General features: G+C 42.6%; 1 protein-coding gene and 1 pseudogene across 1 annotated transcript in view; both read left to right on the top strand.

Moving 5' to 3' along the window:
- Positions 1–21,221, top strand: part of LOC122817252 — a 70,957-nt pseudogene extending 49,736 nt beyond the window's left edge.
- The window catches only part of LOC122816399 (multidrug resistance-associated protein 1-like), an 827,783-nt gene that overhangs the window by 88,809 nt on the left and 717,574 nt on the right, over positions 1–21,400 (top strand). The gene's annotated exons all lie outside the window — the stretch shown is intronic.

Raw genomic sequence — 21,400 nt, 5'->3', positions numbered from 1 at the left:
CTCCGTCAGTCTCCTCAGAGCCACCGGAGAAAGTGATGATACTAGCTTCAACCTCCTCAGCTCCACTGCCCTCGGGGCCGCAGGAAGTGTCGGTGTTGATGGAACCGGCATCGGCTCCAGTTATATTGGAACCTCTTCGGAGCTGATCGCCCGGTACTAGACCAGTGTTTCCTGAGAGGAGATCCAGATCTCCCTCCCTGTCCTCCAAATCCTCCAGGGCACTTTCAGATGTGGATGTTAATAGGGTGGTGCAGAGGCTCCTGCAGTCACCGTTTTTGGCTAAATTGTTCTCCGTTCTGTCCCAGTCAGCTCCAGAGCCTGTCCCATTACCTTATTCGATTCCTCCTCCGAGCGCACCTCTGTCGTCGGAGCCAGAATGCTCCACTCCATCTGATGTTCCTAGGTTGGTGCCAATGGCCCCTCCAGGCTCATCAGTGCTGACGTCAGCTCTGACCCCATCGGCTCCGTCCATGGGGTTCGGGACTCGGGATTCCTCGGTCGGGCCCGAGGGGGACACCTCGGGACAACTTTTGCTTCTGAGTCTCCCTCTCGGTGCCTCGGCTCGTGGAACCTCGGCTCCTGTCATGATCTCGGAGGCTGTCCGGTCCTCAGATTTGGGGGGGGCCAGCCTTTGAGGCCATACGGACTGCGCTGGCCAGATCTTCACCACAGCATGCAGGTCTGTCATTCTGTCCCCTACCACTCCGGTGAGAGCCTCTGATCACCACCTATCAGTAGACAGCAGGGCCCCAAGGCCTAAGGATACCCCCATGAGTGGTCCGCAAGTTTCTGAAGGCCCCCCAGAGTTTTTGCCTGAGGAGCCCCCCAGAAAGAAAACATGCAAGAGGAAGCACATAGACTCCCAGGATGAGTCTCTCACCTCAGATACCGACCTAGAGGAACCAGAGGGGTCCCCCAAGTCATCTTCTGACGATGTTTCTTTCTCCGACATCCTGAGATATTGAAACAAAGAGGTGACTGGCCATCCAAAGCCCCCTCTGAGGAGGAGTCGGTCTTCCTTAAGGCCTTTGGTGCTCAGCCTTTCACTTCCTGGGTGTCCCCACCCTTCAACGAGCTCTTGGATTTAATTTGTTGGAGGGTGTGGGAGAACCCTGATTCTGTGGAACCCGTACCGAGGAGACCCAATAAATTTCTGTCTGCTCCCCCGGGTAAGGAGTTTTTGTCCAAAGGAGTCCCTGTGGATGCCATGGTGGTGGTGGCGGCCACTCAAAAGGAAGTAGCTGAGACTTCTTCCTCCGTCCATCCTCCTAACAAGGAGTCTAGGACCATGGACCGGCACGGGAAGCGTACCCTCTCGTCAGCAACCTTTACCTTATGGTCACTGAACTACCTGTCTCATTTTATTTGGCTCCAGAGAGATCTAATCAAGGAGTTAGGAGATACTCTGTCGGGTAACGTTCCTGAGGTGGTGGCCCAGACGGTTAACGCCCAGGTCTCTATCCTCAATTCCATCGTTAACTCCTCCATGCGGCTCATTTCATATGCAGCCAAGGGAGCGAGCAGGGCAGCAAGCTCAGGAGTCACCCTTAGGAGACAAGCCTGGATGTGCCTTTGTCATTTCGCGGAGGCCTTCAAGTCTTCTTTCACTGATGCCCCCTTTGATGGTTCTTCTTTGTTCGGAATCAAGGTGAAAAACACCCTCACCAGGTGCGAGCAAGTGGGAAAGACTCTGTCTGCTGTAGGGGTCCATTTTTCGCTTCCCTCTAGGCCTTACCCCAAGGTCCAGAGGGGGGGGGAGATGTGGTTCAAAAAATCAGAGATTATTTCCCGGTGTACAGGGTGAGCCCCCCTCCAGAGGCAGAGGAGGGGGAGGTTATTCAGGGAGATGCCGCCCTAGAGGCAGAGGGGGCCCCAGCAATTTGGGAGACCGCGATTCCTTTTGCGGCTCTCCCTACCATCGTTCCTGATGGGATACCCGCCTGTGCTTTTCCGGAGCCAGTCGGAGGTCGAATATCGTTATACCCGGAATCCTGACAAAGCATCACCCAGGACCGATGGGTATTACGAATAATTTCCGGAGGTTATGTCATCCCCTTTTCATCAGATCCCCATCCAGTCAGAAAAATCCTGGATGTTCCACCCAGTCAAAGGGATCATGCAGCTTCAGAGGTTTCAAAGCTGCTACCGAAAGGAGCCATCCAGCATGTCCCCTCAGACCAGATCGGATTAGGGACTTACTCACAATTCTTTTTGGTGCCAAAAAGAACAGGGGACCTGAGACCCATATTAGATCTCAGTCAACTGAACAACTACGTACAAAAGTCAAAGTTCCGTATGGTTACTCTACAGTCAGTTTTCCCGTTGTTGGGAAAGGAAGTATGGATGTGCTCCATAGACCTCAAGGATGCTTACTACCATATCAAAATGGACAGGGCATCCAGGAGTCACCTACGCTTCTGGCTGGGAGCCAGTCATTTTCAGTTTCGAGCTCTTCCTTTTGTTCTCACCACAACCCCAGAGTGTTCACCAAGTGTTTGGCGGTGGTGACAGCTCACTTGAGACATCAAGGATTCCAAGTGTTTCCATATCTGGATGACTGGCTCCTCACTGCCCCCACCAGGCATCTACTAATCCAAATCAGGGATGCTACCATCACTGTCTGTCAGCAGTTAGGCATAATATTGAACTGGGAAAAATCTGCCTTGTCACCCTCACAGTGTGTCATTTTTATAGGTGCAGAGATAGACATCGTTCAAATGTGAGCCTTTCTACCGCAGGAAAGAATCAGAGCCTTAGAGCAACAAGTGCATGCCCTACTACCCCTGAGGAAAGTGAAGGCAAGATGGGTTTTCCAACTGCTGGGGACTATGGCAGCAATAATCATGTTCGTCCCTCTAGCGAGACTGCACATGAGGCTCCTTCAGTGGCTCCTCTTTGCTCAATGGTCTCTCCAGAAACTTCCACTTTCCCACCCTATTTTGCTCACTGACAGATGCAAACAGGATCTCAGGTGGTGGCTTTGCACCAGCAATCTGAACAGGGGGAAACCCTTTGTTCCACTTCCCCCGGTTGCCACAGTGACCACGGATGCCTCCCAGATGGGGTAGGGGGGGCATTATCTCAACGGGACAGTCCGAGGCACATGGAAAGATCACAAGATACATCTGCATATCGACGTCCTAGAGATGAAAGTGGTGCTACTTGCATTGCAGGCACTTCAGAGCTTTTTGCCTCTCGGTACTATTGCAATACACTCGGACAATATGTCAGTGGTGTGGTATCTGAACAAACAGGGAGGAACCAGATCATATCCCCTGTGCAGAGAGGCCATGTGAGTGTGGCAGTGGGCAGTATCTTCCCAACAGTTTCTGGTGGCAATGCACATTCCAGGGAAGTCCAACGTGATAGCAGACAGGCTAAGCAGAGCTATTTTGATGCCTTACGAGTGGTCCCTGAATCATCTAGTTGCAGAACGAATCTTCAGCAAATGGGGTCAGCCTTGCTGCGACCTTTTTGCCAGCCCCCTCAATGCCAAATGCAGCAGCTACTTCATGCTGATTCCCCCCACAGGGGGAGTCACCCAGGGATGCTCTAGTCCACGATTGGCCCTCTGGTCTGCTTTATGCTTTCCCTCCATTTCCCTTGCTATCAAAAGTGATTCAGAAAGCTATAGCCTTGGGAAGCAGAATGATTCTGATTGCTCCATACTGGCCTCATCAAGTCTGGTTCCCTTTTCTCCATCCCTACATTGTGGACACACCTTGGACTCTGGACCCTCAACCAGACTTACTGATACACATGTCGGGACAGTTCCACCCCTCTCTGCGGACCCTCCGGTTGACAGCCTGGCTACTCCACTTCCGTCGGTAGTTAGGCTTCATCATTTTTCACCAGAGGTAGTTCATATTTTATCTTCATCTCATAAACCCTCTACTAGGAAGATTTATTCCAGCAAATGGAAGAGATTTTCTATTTGGGCTCATACCCAAGGAATTGACCCTTACGCAGCTCCAATTGCCTCTGTCTTGGAGTTTTTATCTACGCTTTTCCAGCAGGGCTCAGCGTCCGCTACCATTAAAGTTCAATTGGCAGCAATTTCTAACTTTCATGTTGCTAATGAGCCTAGTCTAATGGCTCACAGACTCTGTAAGGCTTTCCTGAAAGGCCCCCAGTTACTCCGTCCTCCTGTTTCAGAACCTATCATGCCCTGGGATCTAAATTTTGTTCTGCAAGCCCTTACTTCTCCACCCTTTGAGCCTGCAGCTACCTTCTTGACCTGGAAAACTGCCTTTTTTATAGCCATCACATCAGCTAGACATGTTTCAGAAATTCAGGCTCTTTCTATTAAACCTCCATACTTGATTTTTTCATAAAGACAGGGATTCTCTTAGACCAAACCCTTCTTTTCTTCCTAAAGTGGCGTCCATATCTAATCTTAATCAATCTATTGAGTTGCCAGTGTTTTCCCCCCATTTTTCAAACAAGGCAGAATTTAAATTTCATCAATTGGATATACACAGACAGTTATGTTTCTATCTGCACAGAACCAAAGATATCCGAAAATCTGATCAACTGTTTTGTCTCTTTTTCGGAAAACAGAGTTGGGTCCCCTGTCTCCAAGATTACCCTATCCAGATGGATATCAAATTGCATCTCTTTCATTTGTTCCTCAGGGGGTAAAGACCTGCCATTTCCAGTCAAGACTCACTCTACTCGGGCTGTATCCACTTCTACAGCTTATCAGGCCAGATTATCTATGGACGATATTTGTGCTGCAGCTACCTGGGCTTCTCCTCACACCTTTGTTACACATTACAAGCTGGACGTGGTATCTAGGGGCAGGTCTTCCTTTGGTTCCACAGTACTCAGGAGCATCTTCCTCTGAGCCACCCAGGATGTAGGTGCTGGGGACGTTGTCCCACAGGTAAGAATGTAGGGGAGATTGGACTACATAACATCAAGAAGTTATGTACTCCCCATAACATTCGATGTATGTAGTCCATCTCGTCTCACATTCTTACTTACTATCCCACCTTCCCCCTTCCTGGAGGATCTGGAGGTTAGGACTGGTTCTTAGAGCTCCCTTCACCTTTAGTTTATTCCTCTTTCTTGGATGTTGTTATGCATAGGGTATGAGTGTGATGTTCGCAGCAAACTAGATCTGGGGATATGGAGCAGTGCAACATGGGATACCTTCTTAGCCCAGCCAATAAAAGACTTCGAGCTACAAAAGTTTCGCCGAGTTGGAGCCAATATACGGCTCTGAACCCACAGGTAAGAATGTGAGGTGAGATGGACTACATACATCGAACGTTATGGTGAGTACATAACTTCTTGTTTCTTTTAGTTGGTAATTGCATAATTTTTTGTTTCACTGAGCTCAAATGTAAGGGGTAACTTTTAGGAAATGTGAATGAATGCTAACCTGATGACTTTAGACCACAGCTTACTGTTATTGTAACACTGAAGGACTTAGCTGTGCAGATCTTCCTCTGTTAAATGTAATTGTTACTACACTGTGTAATTTTCATTAATGTACTTTTTTCATTTCATATGCTATGTGGCATGAAATTAGTTTCACAATTTATGTATGTACTTTTTTTTATGCACACCTGATTTATGTAAATTTGTACCCAAGCTCCATATGGAGCAGTATTCTACCATGGTAAACAAATTAATAAATAAATGGAAGAAAGTAATTTTGTAACTAAAAGCTGTATGATAGAATCTCTGCATGCATCAGACTGACGAGCTAGATGCTGGTCTGCAGGCTGATTGGAGGTCTCATGTATGTACAGGCTGGTCATGGATCTCACTTGTCTGTGGGCTGGTCACAGGTCTCACAGGTCTTCAGGCTGGTCGTGGGTCTCATGTGTATGCACGCTGGTCACGGGTCTCGCATGTCTGCAGGCTGATTGTAGGTCTCACATGTCTTCAGGCTGGTAATGGATCTCAGATGTCTGCAATCTGGTCACGGGTTTTATGGGTCTGTAGGCTGATCACGAGTCTCATGTGTCTGCAGTCTGCTCACGGGTCTCAAGTGTCTGCAGGCTGTGCTTGGCTCATGATTATTTCATTGTATTCTTAAACCAGAGTGTTCCCAAAAAGCATAATTTTATGACATTTTCTATTGCTTTCTGGATAGTTTCTAGAAAGATATAAGGCTACAACTTCACACATGCCTAGGTGTGTGTGTGTGTGTGTGTGTGTGTGTGTGTGTGTGTGTGTGTGTGTATGTATGATGATGATATATATATATATATATATATATATATATATATATATATATATATATATATATATATCGTGTGTGTGTGTGTGTGTGTGGTGTATTTGTATGTGAGGTGGGTCTACTCACATTAGTCGAGTAGCCCATATTTTGACCTTGGCTCATACAATTTTTCTACAAGAAAAAAATAACATTGTTTTTTTACATGGGGACGGGGCCCCACATCACCTGGCAATCATATATAATATCTCTGTGATTGCACAATTCCCTGGGAAAGGGAATATTCCCCAACAGGGAGGTTGGAGATCTCACACCCCTGTCGACCACATACAGTCGATTAAACAGATGTCGACCAAAAACCATTTAGACTAAATATAAGACTGCATACCTGTGCACAAATATGTGTGTGTGTGTGTGTGTGTGTGTGTGTGTGTGTGTGTGTGTGTGTGTGTGTGTGTGTATATGTCTTATATATACATATACATGAGTGTGATTATGTTTTTCATCTAAAACTCATTTTATCTAATCACAAAATATATAAAAATTTAATGTAAAACAGACAAACTAAAACATTTAATCTGATTATATTTGCTAGAAAAGTGAAATCGCTACAGAGAATTACAAGGAAAATTAGATTTGTGCACCATTTCTGACTTCGTAATGCCCAGAAACATGTTATACTTCCATGTCTACAAATTTGTGTTTATATGCCTTTGTGGGGTGTGTTCTCTTTTTCTCAGTGGTTGTGTGACTGTGGAGTTAATATATTTAAGTAAGGGATGTATGGAGGCATGTCCACTTTCAAAAAAAAAAAATTTTGGAGGAGTATTTGCTGTATATGCAGTTTTAGATGAAATGTAATTCAATTAAATATGTTTTGATATACTCGTGCACGTGTGTGTATGTGTGTGTGCATGCATGTATGTATGTGTGTGTGTGTGTATCTATATAATGAGTCTACTTTGAAACATCTAAAACCCATAACATCTAATTTTATAACACTGAGACCAGAACATCTAAAACCCATAACATCAAATTTCATAACATCCAACACTACAAATCACAAGAAAATAACATCCCCTCCACATATAACGACACCAAGCTACCAAACACAGTTTTTACTATATTTCTGCAGTGGGGCAAGCCCCCCTGCATGCTCTATGTGGGGGGCAGAGCCCCCACACCCCCAATAAATTCAATATACCAACTCCAAGATTGCACTACAGTGGCTAAAAGTTAAATTCCTAACCCCACTGTATCAATTCCCCCCTGCAGAAATGTAGTAAAAAGTGTGTTTGGTAGTTTGGGGTCATTATATGTCATTATATGTGGAGGGGATGATATTCTCATGTGATTTGTACTGTTAAATGTTATGAAATTCAATGTTATGGGTTTTAGGTGTTTTGGGTTTTAGATGTTCTTGTCTCAATGTTATGAAATTAGATGTTATGGGTTTTAGATGTTTTGAAGGGCACCTATATATATATATATATATATATATATATATATATATATATATATATACACATATATATGTGTGAGTGTGTGTGTGTGTATATATATATATATATATATGTATATATATATATATATATATATATATATATATATATATATATCTATAATAGGGTTCCTATTAGATGACCGAAGATGCACTCTCAAATGCATCTTGGTCGAACTTGAAAAGATGAAAAGGCAAAATGCCAAAGCGGCATATAAGCAAATTCTTTCCCTGGGAAAGAAATCGCTTGGCCACATCCGTTACTTTGCCATTTTCGTCACTGTAGTGCGATCTCGGAGTTTGTATATTTAGGTAGGGGGGATGTGGTGGGCGGTGCCCCCCCACTTTAAGTTTTGTGTATTTTTTTTTTCGAGCGTTCGAGTTTGTAAGCTTTCACCTACATGGGGGCAATAAATCATCGTTCGCTTTTCTAAGCATTCGATGATTTAATATAGACCCTATATATATATATATATATATATATATATATATATATATATATATATATATATAGGGTCCCTATTATTTTGTCGAAAGAACAGATCATCAAATGGCATTTTAGTGAACATGCCGTTCGTTGAACACTAAGATCGCATTATAGTCAGGATCAGGAAATTTGCCCTTTCCCCACTGTAGTGTGATATCAGAGTTAGTATAATTAGCAGGGGGTTTGATGAATGGCATTTCCGATGAAATACTGTTTGATGATCTGAAGTTTTGATGATATAATATAGACCCCGTATATATAAAGCATATATTTATATATGGATCAAGTGGCATTTGTTAAGTCAATGCTGCTTCACTGTGGTTAATGTTGACGCCATAAAACTGACATGCATTTGTACGTGCCCCAATGTTACTCCACAATTCCACATTCCCTGAGGACAGGGCATAATCCCAAACCCAGGGGATCATCTGTTTCTATAAAACTTTCAGCCATCTACATTGCTGTCCAAAGTATGTTGACAATACAAGGGTCGATGATATTGAACAATGCAAGACAAACCTCATCTATATATGTGTGTATGTGCATGTGCGCAAGCACGTGCGTGTATAATATATGAAATGTATCCCTTTAATGACTGACTGAACTGCTTTTATATTGAATTTTTGACAAGTATGTAAATTTGGTCAAATTGTAACAATGTGTGAATAGTAAAGGTATATATACATTTGGTATGTAACTTTTATATTACATTAGGTAAGTGGTCGCTTGTACAGAGTGAATAATTAGATGGTGTGGCACTGACATTATTAATAAATACCGATATGTTTTTGCCTGGAGACGTGTTTATGATATCAATGTATGCTGGGGATTGACAGTTTTTTTCTCTTTTACCTCTGTTGTGTGGTCTTGGAGTTAATAAATATAAGTTGCATAGGGGTGGTTGTGGAAGGCTTGCCTAATGCAAAAGCATTTGATGTGTTATTCTTATTTTGTTGGTGTTTAATTTTTGTGTAGTGGTTAAATTTTATGTTTGTAGTACAGCTAGTTAGGTAATTTATAAGCTGTATTTAGGTTTGTATATATCTGGTGTGCTGGATTGGATTGTTTTATTATGTACTTGTATACTATGTAGTTTATTTAATGGGTTTAGTGAAGTTTTGTTATGTTTGCTTCTGGTAGTTCTTTTCAATGAATTGCTCTATTCACAAGGGAACATGCATTTTTTTAGGTAGGATATATAATTAGCAGGGAGTGGAGGGAGTGCAGAGGGGCTTGACCCCTTCAAAAACACTCACTGTGCCTCTATGTTGCTGTTTTGCATGTTCTGAGGCTTAGCCTCAAAGCATTTGCAGTATTGTGTCACTGTGCTTTTGTCAACGTTAGCAAGTCTGTATTAAGCATGTCAGCATTTGTGCAGATCGACTATCAGTAGTTGATTCATTCTGATTTCAGACACTCCTACTGTGTACAAAGAGAGCATCTGGGAAATAGAAAAAAAAAAAAAAATTAAGCTTATTTCCTGCCTTTCTTGTTAAGTGGTACAGACTATTTGTTGGCTTCTGAGCCCCCAAGCCCTTCTGTGTTTGAGGGAAGCCTTCTAGCTTGTTTATTTCTTATAACTAGCCAGTTTTCTAGTTTCAGCACTCAAATCTGTTTCTTTGATCTCAGCACTTGTTCAGAAAAAAAAAAAAAAATTTCATCTGCTTTTACTGTACTTGTGTTTTTACCTACTTCTTTTTACTTTTGCATCATCTTAAAATACTCAATTGTATTTATTACTGCTTGGTGTAACTCATTCTAAGCCTTTTGGTTTAAATACTTGGGCTTCGGACCAGTTAGTTGTTTTGCACTGAGAGGGTTTGTGGTCTGCACTGTTGTGGCAGAACAGGTAGCTTACATCCTTCTAGGTTGAGAACTGCTGATTGAGGGCTCAGTGTCTGTTATTCTAAAAGTGTATTAATTCTGGTTTAAGCACTTGGGCTTTCAAGCCAGTTATTTTACATTAAGAGGGTTCGTGGTCTGCACTCTTGTGGGAGGAGAGGCTGGACTCTGCCCTTCTGAGCTGGGAATTTCTGGTTAAAGGCTTATAGTGCATGCATATCTGAACTGTTCCTTACTGAAGTTGGTGCGCCTTGTTTGCTGTGGCATAGACTGGATTCGGGCCTGCTGGATCTAGCTTTGTTTGTGTAACTTGAGCACTAATCCAGACATTCTCTAAAGTATTCAATGGTATTTATTACTGCTTGGTTGTAACTTGATTAAAGTGTAGCTATCATTCAAGTCTTTTGGATTAAGCGCTTGGGCTTCAGAACAGTTGTTTTACATTAGGAAGGTTTGTGGCAAGCACTGTGGTGGCAGGACAGGTAGCTTTCATCCTTCTAAGTTGGGAACTGCTGATTGAGAGCCCAGTGTCCAAGTGTATTAGTTCTGGTTTAGGCACTTGGGCTTCAGGCCAGTTATTTTACATTAAGAAGGTTCGTGGTCTGCACTCTTGTGGGAGAAGAGGCTGGACTCTGCCCTTCTGAGCTGGGAATTTTCTGGTTGAAGGTTTATAGTGCCTGAATATTTGAACTGTATCTTACTGAAATTGGTTCACCTTGTTTGCTCTAGCATAGACTAGATCCAGGTCTACTGAATCTAGCTTTGTTTATATGCTTGTTGTTTGTTTGCTTGTTATTTCCCTGGAAGCTAATTCCACCTAATACGCAACTTCTCAGCGCTTCTGTGGATCACTAGTGATATCTGCATTGCTTACTGTACTTATTTCCTTGTTTCACTTGAAAGAAAGTTACTGTTTGTCGTTTTGCATTTAGTTACTTGTAACACATTGCACTCAAGTTACCTGGCACTTGCTCACTAAAGCAATTATATAAGTCAGCACTAAAATTAAAAGCACTACACCCTCACTCCCCACTGGCCCTTGTTTTCAATTAAGGATTTCCCAATATTATTCTAGCATGTCCAAAGGTCAGTTGTCAATCTCCTCTCCGGTCCAGCTGGTGAATCTGGGAATCTTGAGGCAATGTTATAACTGCCTCATGTACACAGACAACCCTCTCCTCCTCCCACATAACACAAATACTTGCGAGAGATGCAGCTATTTAGCCAAACTGGAGGCTGAGCTCTCTCAACTCAGGACTGGCAAGACCAGACAGGAGGAGAAGGCAACTACACACACCACAAAACCAGCCTCACATAATGCTACCACTCCACTGAATCAAACACATAAACACACAAAGACATACTCGGAGGCTCTGAGTAAAAATTTACCTAAACAGCAGAGGCCTCCAAAGCAGACACCCAAACAACTGCTACCTCAAGACACCCCACAAGCAACACATAAACCACAAAGGCCAAATACAACACCAAACATACTTGTCATAGGTGACTCCATAGTCAGACACACTGACGTCCCACTCACCAGGCTGAACAAGGAGAGGGTCACAGTAAGCTGCCTGTCGGGCGCTAGAATCCGCCACATAACACAAGCACTCGGGTCACTCCATGGCAAGTACAAATATGACACAGTCATTGTCCATGCTGGTGTGAACGACCTGAGACGTACCTCCCTGGACTACATGAAAAGAGACATAGAGGAGCTCTCTGATTATGTAGCCCAGGCAGGTATGACCCTAACCCTGAGCAGTATCCTTCCTTCACCAAGAATGATGCCACAATATAGAGACAAGATGATCAGCTTTAACAATTGGCTTAGTGTCTGGTGTCATTCAAAGGGGATCCAGTGTCTGTCTGCCTGGGATGACATGCTTGACAAGCCACGCTGCTTCGCAAGGGATGGCTTGCACCTGTCACCCTGGGATTCGGATATTGGCTAAGGCTCTTGCCACCCCATAGTGCCTTTTTTAGGCAAGGCTCAAATTCTAAACCTACCACCCTAGAAAACAAAAATGGGAAGAAACTGAGGGTAATGCTGCTCAATGCCAGAAGTCTAAATCTCAAAATGCACGCACTCGAGGCCCTTCTCAGTATGGAGAACATCGATGTCTGTGCTGTAACTGAAACCTGGTTCAAGGCTCCTGAGAGCACCCGGCACTATTAGGTTTTACCTCATATCATGCGTTCCGCCCCAAAACCCGGACCACACCACAAAAGGAGGGGTGTATCCATATTCATAAAGGATACTCACACCTCCAGGTTGGTGGCAACGCATAAGCTTCGAAACCATCCAGGTGCAACTAACCATAGGCAAAACTGCTCTACAAATTGTAGCATGCTACAGGCCACCCTCTCAAACTCAGGAACCCCACACAGCCTTCCTGAAGACACTGGAGGGTATAAATGTATCTCCAAACACCATCATATTGGGTGACTTCAACTACCCGAATATAGAATGGGAACATTACTCAAGCCCTAACTTTCTAGCCCAACGGTTCCTGGAGTTCATAAATTCAAATGCCATGGAACAGCTAGTCACTGTTCCCACGAGAGGAGAAAATATACTAGATCTCATTGTCACAAACATGGGGACAAAATGCTCCACACCGGAAGTATATCCCTCATTGGTGAGATCTGATCATAAACTAATCTCACTGGAAATCCACATCCCACCCCCACCCCAAGCAAAAAAGACCATAGTGAAGAACTTCTCTAAAGCAAACTTCACACTACTCAAGACTGGTGTGGTATCCTTCAAGGCCCCTGAGCCAGAGGAAACCACAACCCAAGCTGGAAGCCCTTACAAATGCCTTCTATGAACACCTCCAGGACTGCATGGATCAGGCAATCCCAAATAAAACCAAGACTCTTTCCACAAAGGGCAAACGTCCAGTCTGGTGGACCCCAGCCATTAACAAACTTTACAATAAGAGGAGAAAGCTATTACATGATAGAACAAAATCCATAAAAGGGAAGTCACCCCTGATCATTATTAGTAAAAAATACGAGCACTCATAAAATCAACTAAGGCCAATTTTGAGAGAAAAATTGCCATGGATTCAAAGGACAATCATAAGGCCTTTTTCAGCTATGTTAGGAACCTGGGTGGAAACTCCCAGATATGCTCAGAATTAGTCCAAAATGATACAAAAATCACTGAACCCACAGACATTGCCAACATACTGGCAGACAGGTTCAGTGCAAACTTCACCCCTCTCCCCTAAAGGAGAGATAACTATCCCAGCCGAGTGTAGCCTCCCGGACATCTCAAATGCGCAGGTGAAAGCTGCTCTCTCTAAAGCTAAAAACACAGCATCAATGGGACCGGATGGTGTCCCCGGCTGTGTGCTACACGAGCTAAATGAGGAATTAAACCCGCACATAAGGCAGCTGTTTAATCTCAGCCTTACCACAGGATACGTGCCCAAGGAGTGGCGTATGGCAACTGTGGTCCCACTCCACAAAGGCGGTGCCTCTACGGACCCTGGTAATTACCGCCCCATAAGCTTAACAAGTCTAGTCTGCAAAGCTATGGAGAGGATCATAATGGAGCTCATAAACAAAGATATATGGGACTTGCAGACATTGGACCCGACCCAGTTTGGCTTTGTCAAGGTAAGATCATGCCTTTTGAACTTGGTTGACTTCTTCGAAACAGTCACCAAGGCCATTGATGAGGGAAAGGCAGTCCATACAGCCTACCTTGACCTTGCAAAGGCTTTCGACACAATACCCCACTCGGGTATTGTAGAAAAACTTACCAGCTTAAATGTAAACCCATATGTCACAAGATGGGTTGCAAACTGGCTTAAGGACAGAACCCACAGGGTTAGAGTTGCTGGCGCTGTGTCAGACTCCAAGCCGGTCACAAGTGGTGTCCCACAGGGCTCGGTCCTTGGCCCCCTATTGTTTGGCATCTACTTCTCAGAAGTACAGGCCAACATGGGAGGACTTTGGCTGACAAAGTTTGCAGACGACTGCAAACTGGGCCATAGTGGAAAGTGCATCGGACACGGATATCCTTCAGAAGGGACTCACGGAAACAGATAGCTGGTGCCAGAGCCATGGCCTGAAGTTAAACGCCAAAAAGTGTATAGTCATACCCTTTGGGAAAAACAAGGTAACCCCAAGCTACCATATAGGTGGCAATCCACTAAGCACAGAAGTGGTTATCAGGGACCTGGGGACCCAGGTTGACAGTGGCCTTTCTTTTGACACTCACATTGCTAAAGTGGTTAGAAAGACCTTCTACATTGCCCACCTGATCATGAAGGGATTCACATCCAGATCTAGTGAGGTCATTGTTCCCCTGTACTCTTCACTTATCAGACCAATGATCGAGTACAATGCCCCATTCGGGATGTATCTCACCCGACATCTGCAGCAATTGGAGAGACCCCAAAAGTTCCTCACCAAAAGGATAAAGGACTCCAAAATCTGTCATATGCTGCCAGATTGAAGAAACTCCAGCTCTATTCAGTCGCATACCGTCTGCTCAGAGGTGACATGTGCCTGACATACAAGGCCATGTCCAACCCGGAATTAATGGACATGCTCCACCTCAAAAATCCAAATCCACCAAAACCACTAGAGCAAGCGACTTAAACCTTAGCACGGATATAAATAGGACGTGCTGGAGGGATAGATTTATCACTCAGAGACTCCCTATGCTGTGGAATAAAATCCCGGTCCATGTGAGGCAGAGCACCTCGCTGACTCTGTTCAAGAGAAATCTAGACCTGTGGATGGGAGATCGTAGGTTTACCCCAGGAATCAACTCTGTGTCACTGCTGGACAGAGGCACAACAAACTAATGGGCACAGTATTTTTTCATATAAGGGGTGGCGTAAGCCACAATAATTTGGGCTAGGCTTATAAATGCCTTAGGGCAGATAGCCTAGTATAAACCTATGAACCTATGAACCTATGAAAATGTATTTTTTCTGTATAGCTCAATAAACCTTCACTTGATCTTCCTTACCTTCCACTCCTCCTCTATGCAGATGACATGGTCCTCTGCCACTACAAGCATTCCTTAACTACCTTATAACACAATCGACATCTGACTTCAATCGCTTCATTGAGTGGATTACTACTAAAAGCCTCATACTAAATGCATCCAAAACTAAATCTGTGCTTGTTGATATTAAACAGATTCACGAAAACTTTTTAATAATCTATGATTACCACAAGCATCCCTTAGAGCAAGTTTCTTCTTTCAAGAATTTTGGTCTCTGGTTAGATCCCTCACTCAACTTCTATCTGCTTCTTCATCATACATGTAAAAAAGGTTAACCTCTTATTTTTCTGGGCATAAAAAATATTCACTTTTCTCTCGCACTCACCAGATTCGCAATAAGGAAAGGAATTCTAATCCTTCAACTCGAATTCAGACTCTTGTTTTATATTAGTAGCCTCTACTAAAACTCCAGCACTATTTAAATACTAGAAAACAAAATATGTAGCTTTATTACATGCTGCCCAAGAAATGACCACCCCTGTATAACACTAAGAATGCATCTGTTATCCCTCCAGTCATATCACTTAAGTCTACTTTAACTACTAAGGTCTTTTGTCCCTTTTCACATCTGTAATTTATTTTACTTGAATTGCTCAAATGTTTTGAAACTTTTGTACATGTTGTAAACCTAATATATTGGATTTACTATGTATTCCAAGCATTACTGTATCATTGTACTGTTTTACACTCACTTGTGTTAATTGCACTTTTTTGTGTCTGGTCAGTTTTACCCTAGGCTGAGACTGAAATTGGACAGAACTGATGACTGCTTTATCCCGGTAAACACATTCAAATATGAATATCGCCCATTTGATGCTACCTTGAAACCAATCTAGCATCCTCACATCACTTTGCCTACCACATGTCCTATCCTTACTGTTTTCTATTACATCTAAACTACCTCTAACAAAAAACAGCTCATAATACTACTTCACCTTATCCAATATCATCTCCATCCGTGCACCTATCTCTCTACTTTGCCCCCTCACCCTTCTACTATGCCTGCTATCTCAACTAACATCCCTACACACAGCTCCTACACCTCAAAATATCATGTCTATAACCACTGTACAATCCTCAGCACTCTCCAGCTACTCAGAAATATCCCCTAGTCTGTACGCACTCGTCATTCGTCTACAAACTAAACTAAAACTAATTCCCTTCCAAAAAAACATTCATAACTATATATCTATCTCCAGTTGCTTAAAAAGAAGCCTCCCACCTTTCATTTACCTGTACATGCAATCTAAAATATTCCTATGTGGAGATATCCACCCAACCCTTTGAATGGCAATCTCCCTAGTTCACATAAATCACTAAAATTCAGAAAAATCAATCTCCAGAGTATCAGAAACAAATACCAGAATTCCATCCCTGGATATTCCTGAATAAACGAGACATATTACCTGTAACCAAAACTTGTCTGAAACCCTACGTAAAAGATTCAGAATTCCTCCCCCCGAGTATGCCTGCCTTCAGGCTGACAGACTTCATAAAAAGGATGAGGCATTGCTCTGGTCTTTCCTAACACCTTCACCGTTGTCCCATATTCCAACCCTATTCTGCAATTCTCTTCAGCTGAGATACTTGTATCAGTTATTAAATTGAACAATTCTAAGTATCTCTGCATCATAGGCATATAGATCCTCCATGGTATCAATATTCCCCTTCTAGAAGATATTCTTGCCTGGATAACAAACAATATAAATAACGAGACAATTATCCTAGGTGATGTAAACATAAATTGGCTAGATTTCTCTAGTCACTCTCCATCCGCTAATATCAACCTATTCAGTTTTACACAGCTAATAACAGATACAACCAGACCTAACAGAAATAAAGATAGTGGCTCAGTTCTTGCCTGGATACTGGTCTCTGACCTGAATAAAATTTCAGCAGCAGTCACACTTCCTAGCAGTATTAGTGATCTCTGCCTAACACACAAAGCTATGTCAAACCCAGAACTTTTAGACATGCTCCACTTAAAGAAATCCCAATCCCTACGAGCTACACGCTCTAGGGACCTAAACCTTGTCACCACAATAAACAGAACATGCTGGAGGGATAGATTCCTGTCCCAGAGACTTCCCATACTCTGGAACAAACTACCTATCTATATCAAACAAAGCTCCTCATTAGCACTCTTCAAGAAAAATCTTGATAATTGGATGGGGGATAGGAAATTCACCCCGGGGATCACTTTTGTGGCTCTGCTTGACAGGGGCACAGGAAAATAATTTTCTTGGGTGGCAAAAGCCTGGGTACCTTTGGCTAGGCTTATATAGGCCCTAGGGCCAATAGCCTAGTACCTACCTATGAACCTAACCACCTACCAGCCCATATACTACATAGAACCAACCCTATACCTGCCCAACACCAGTACAAACTAACTAGAAATTTAAGCAACTTTTGTCCTACAACTCTTAATGAAACCCCGAGAAACATTAATTGGAAAATACTAAAAGTCCTGCCCCTTAATGAGGCTGTTGAGCTCTTTAACTCCACATTCCTCAACACCTTAAACAAACTAGCGAAAGTAAGACAAAAAAGAGTAAAAGGTAAGCACACCGTATGACTCTCTAGAGCCACTAAGCAAATCATGACTGCAAGGGATGAAATATGGAAAAAATGGCAAAAGTACAAGAACCCCACTGATCTCCTACAATTTAGACAGCTCCATAATCAAGCAAAGCACCTGGGTATTAATGACAGAAAAGAATATTATCTAAGCCTTCAAAAAAAAATCACAAAGAAAATCCAAAGAATTTTTGGAACTCCATCTGATCTCTAATTAACCCTGCTATCAAAAATAACCACTGCCCATTTCCCAAGAAAACAGCCAGTGAAATAGCCACCCTGTTCAACACGCACTTCATTGACACAATAGCTATACTTCTGTGATGCCCGTGACCTGGCCCAGCAATCAAGGAACCTCAATCCTCACCACTAACACCAGAGAGGGCGTCTCATATATGAAGGAAAGGATAACAAATACACACAGTAAAGTGGAATTTCCCTTAAGAGCACACAGAAATCACAGTCAGTCCGGGGCTGGTTGCTCCCTTGCTCTCCAGGTCCCCAATAAGGCTCCCCACTGACACAGCTATAGGGTCCAGATCTCAGTCAGCTGGGCAGCTAAAACCTCCAGCACCCTCTCTGTCCAACCAGTGCTTCATGTCCCTGCCCAAGTAGCTGACACACACACACTTTGAGATAAGAGTTTATGCAACCACACAGACACTCCTGGGAAAGGCTGGCACAGGTTCTCCAGCTGAGCCTTTATTACCCAGACTATACGGTAGTACCGCCTGCCACCACCCAGCTAATATTTATTAGCTACTCAAAGGCTTTTAAAAGGGTGTCCAATTATTACTGTGCAATATTATTATCCAGTTGGTAGTATAACTAAACAGTCAAGGCTTATTAGAGTGACTTGGTACAGTAATCACTATAAATATGCAATGTGAGCTTAAATTATCTCTACACAAAACAGCCACAGTTGAAAGGTTTTAAAATATTTAATAAATAATAAAAACACAAGACAATACTTCTTACTACACAGCACTAGTCAAGAGTTCAGAGATCACAGAGAAATTATTATTCAGTAGTACAGTTCTGACATCACAGAAAAACACTTAGTCTAATCTTTCCAGTTCCTAGCTATTTCTAAAAGAAAACAAAAGTCTAAGATAAACTTAAATAAGAAAACAGGCAGAGTGCTGATGAGTTGGATGGTCAAGACAAAAATGCCTATTCCTCTCTGGTTCTCTCTGTTTAAATTGAAATTGCAGTTCTGATTCACATTACATCATTCTTCACACTTTCCTGGGGTTCCCAGGCTACACATTACTTCATTCTTCACACTTCCCTGGGTTCCCAGGGTAACAGAAACTGCATTTACATTCTTAACATCTCATTTTTGTTATCTTGCAGCTGGTCAGGAAGCAGAGCAATAAAAATACATTTGCATGTTTAAATCTAGCAATTTGACTCTTTCTTAAAACAATAGAAAGAATGTCTTCATCTCTAGACCCTTCGGCACCACTTTCTAAATCAAAGGGTCACAACATGCTTTACTTTGGTCAGTAGAGTGCATTGTTGTCACATTTTTCCCAGTTCCACATGTAACACTATTTCTTTACATTTAAGACACCAAGCCTGTAGTTTACATTCATATTTACAAATGACTGAATTATCTGCAAAATTATATCTGGCTAGGCTGGCAGCCTTCATCTATCTTTACCCACTCTTCAAAACTTCCCACAACCTTTCCCCAAACTAAGTCCAATGCCAGCTGTCCTCTATAGGATACCACAACCCCCTCCCTACCTACCTTTTCTTTCTCCAACATACCCATCGCTACAATAACTAAACTTCTTCTAAAACTGATACCTGGCTCCTGTGCCCCTGACAACCTACCCCCAGAATACATCCAAATTTCAGCAAGATCCATTACCTATCCCATCAGCATACTTCTCAATAGATCCCTCTAAGCATCCTATGTCATATCCCTACTACATGGAAAAAAGCACATATTCTTCCTCTCCATAAAGGTGGTAATAATAATACAGATATTTCTAATTTAAGACCCATTGCTATTCTCTCCCCCTCTCTAAAATCCTGAAAAACACATGTTGTATAAATCTCCCACTCCTGTGAAAAAATGCCTTTTAATGTCTGGATCTTTCTACCCTTAACTTTGTAGGCATGCCACCCCAGCTTGCCTTTGTTCTGGTGCTGTATGCTATCAGACAGTTTCCTAAGTGCTATCAGACAGTTTCCTAAGTGCTATCAGACAGTCAGACAGTTTCCTAAGTGCTATCAGGCAGTTTCCTAAGTGCTATCAGGCAGTTTCCTAAGTGCTATCAGGCAGTTTCCCAAGTGCTATCAGGCAGTTTCCCAAGTGCTATCAGGCAGTTTCCCAAGTGCTATCGGGCAGTTTCCCAAGTGCTATCAGGCAGTTTCCCAAGTGCTCTCAGACAGTTTCCTAAGTGCTCTCAGACAGTTTCCTAAGTGCTATCAGACAGTCAGACAGTTTCCTAAGTGCTATCAGGCAGTTTCCTAAGTGCTATCAGGCAGTTTCCTAAGTGCTCTCAGACAGTTTCCTAAGTACTATCAGACAGTTTCCTAAGTGCTATCAGACAGTCAGACAGTTTCCTAAGTGCTCTCAGACAGTTTCCTAAGTGCTCTCAGACAGTTTCCTAAGTGCTATCAGACAGTTTCCTAAGTGCTATCAGGCAGTTTCCCAAGTGCTATCAGGCAGTTTCCCAAGTGCTATCAGGCAGTTTCCCAAGTGCTCTCAAACAGTTTCCTAAGTGCTCTCAGGCAGTTTCCTAAGTGCTATCAGACAGTCAGACAGTTTCCTAAGTGCTATCAGGCAGTTTCCTAAGTGCTATCAGGCAGTTTCCTAAGTGTTTTCTACATCTGTATGTATTGTTTTGTCTGGTATTAGATAGGAATACATTTAGTTTCTATGACCTCTCTCTATATCCATTATCTTTTATTCCCTTTCATATTTTGCCAGCCTTCCTTTGTACTTCGTTGAGAAGCTTGATATCCATATCTCGTATGAGCAGCATTTGGTAATGGCCTGACCAGGGATCTGTGGAGAGGTAATTTAATGCCTCTGTTCTTAGAGTCCAGCAGCGTAAAGATGCAGCTCTCTGTATTATTGGCATTGTCTACAATTTCTTATGCTGCATCAAGTGCTTCATTTCTACTATTAATAATAAACAAAGGTGTTTTTTCCCAGATGTACTTTTAACATTACTCCTTCCAGTTTCATATTGAACTTTGTGATTATTAGGGCACATGTGAGTTGGTTTATACTTCCTTACATTAAATGTTAAATGACAATTCCCATTCCATTCTGCTTGTCTGTTCAAGTGTCTTTGAAGGCTAGCTGTTCCACCTTCCGATGCCCTTTTACTGACCTAGTCATATTTGCAGCTGTTTGGAACTGCATTTCTTTTTGCACTGCAGTTATGCTAAATGTAGTCACATAGCACATGGTATATTTAAGAACTTATCTTGTATTTAAATACATTATAACTTATTTTTGTCAGGAATTAATTGGCAAACTGGTTTATGGACAGTAAAAACTGACTTTGAGGAAGTTTTACCTTTTAAGAAAAACTTTTTGCGTTTTTTCAAAAGTCAAGGCTAGTGATCGTCAGGAGTCTATTGCTTAAATCATTACCTTCTACTGCCACTAGAGATGCAGTCCTGAGTTTATCTTATATTTTGTTTTATATTGTATTTTACATCTATGTACCAATAGAATATACACACCTTTAAGTTGCCACAAAAACTCCCGAGTTTAACTTGGATATATGTATATATTTT

The sequence above is a fragment of the Protopterus annectens genome, chromosome 12.part0, assembly GCF_019279795.1.
Source record: "Protopterus annectens isolate FY-2018-M chromosome 12.part0, PAN1.0, whole genome shotgun sequence".
Taxonomy (NCBI): domain Eukaryota; kingdom Metazoa; phylum Chordata; order Ceratodontiformes; family Protopteridae; genus Protopterus; species Protopterus annectens.
This window is presented reverse-complemented; position numbering and strand designations above follow the sequence as displayed.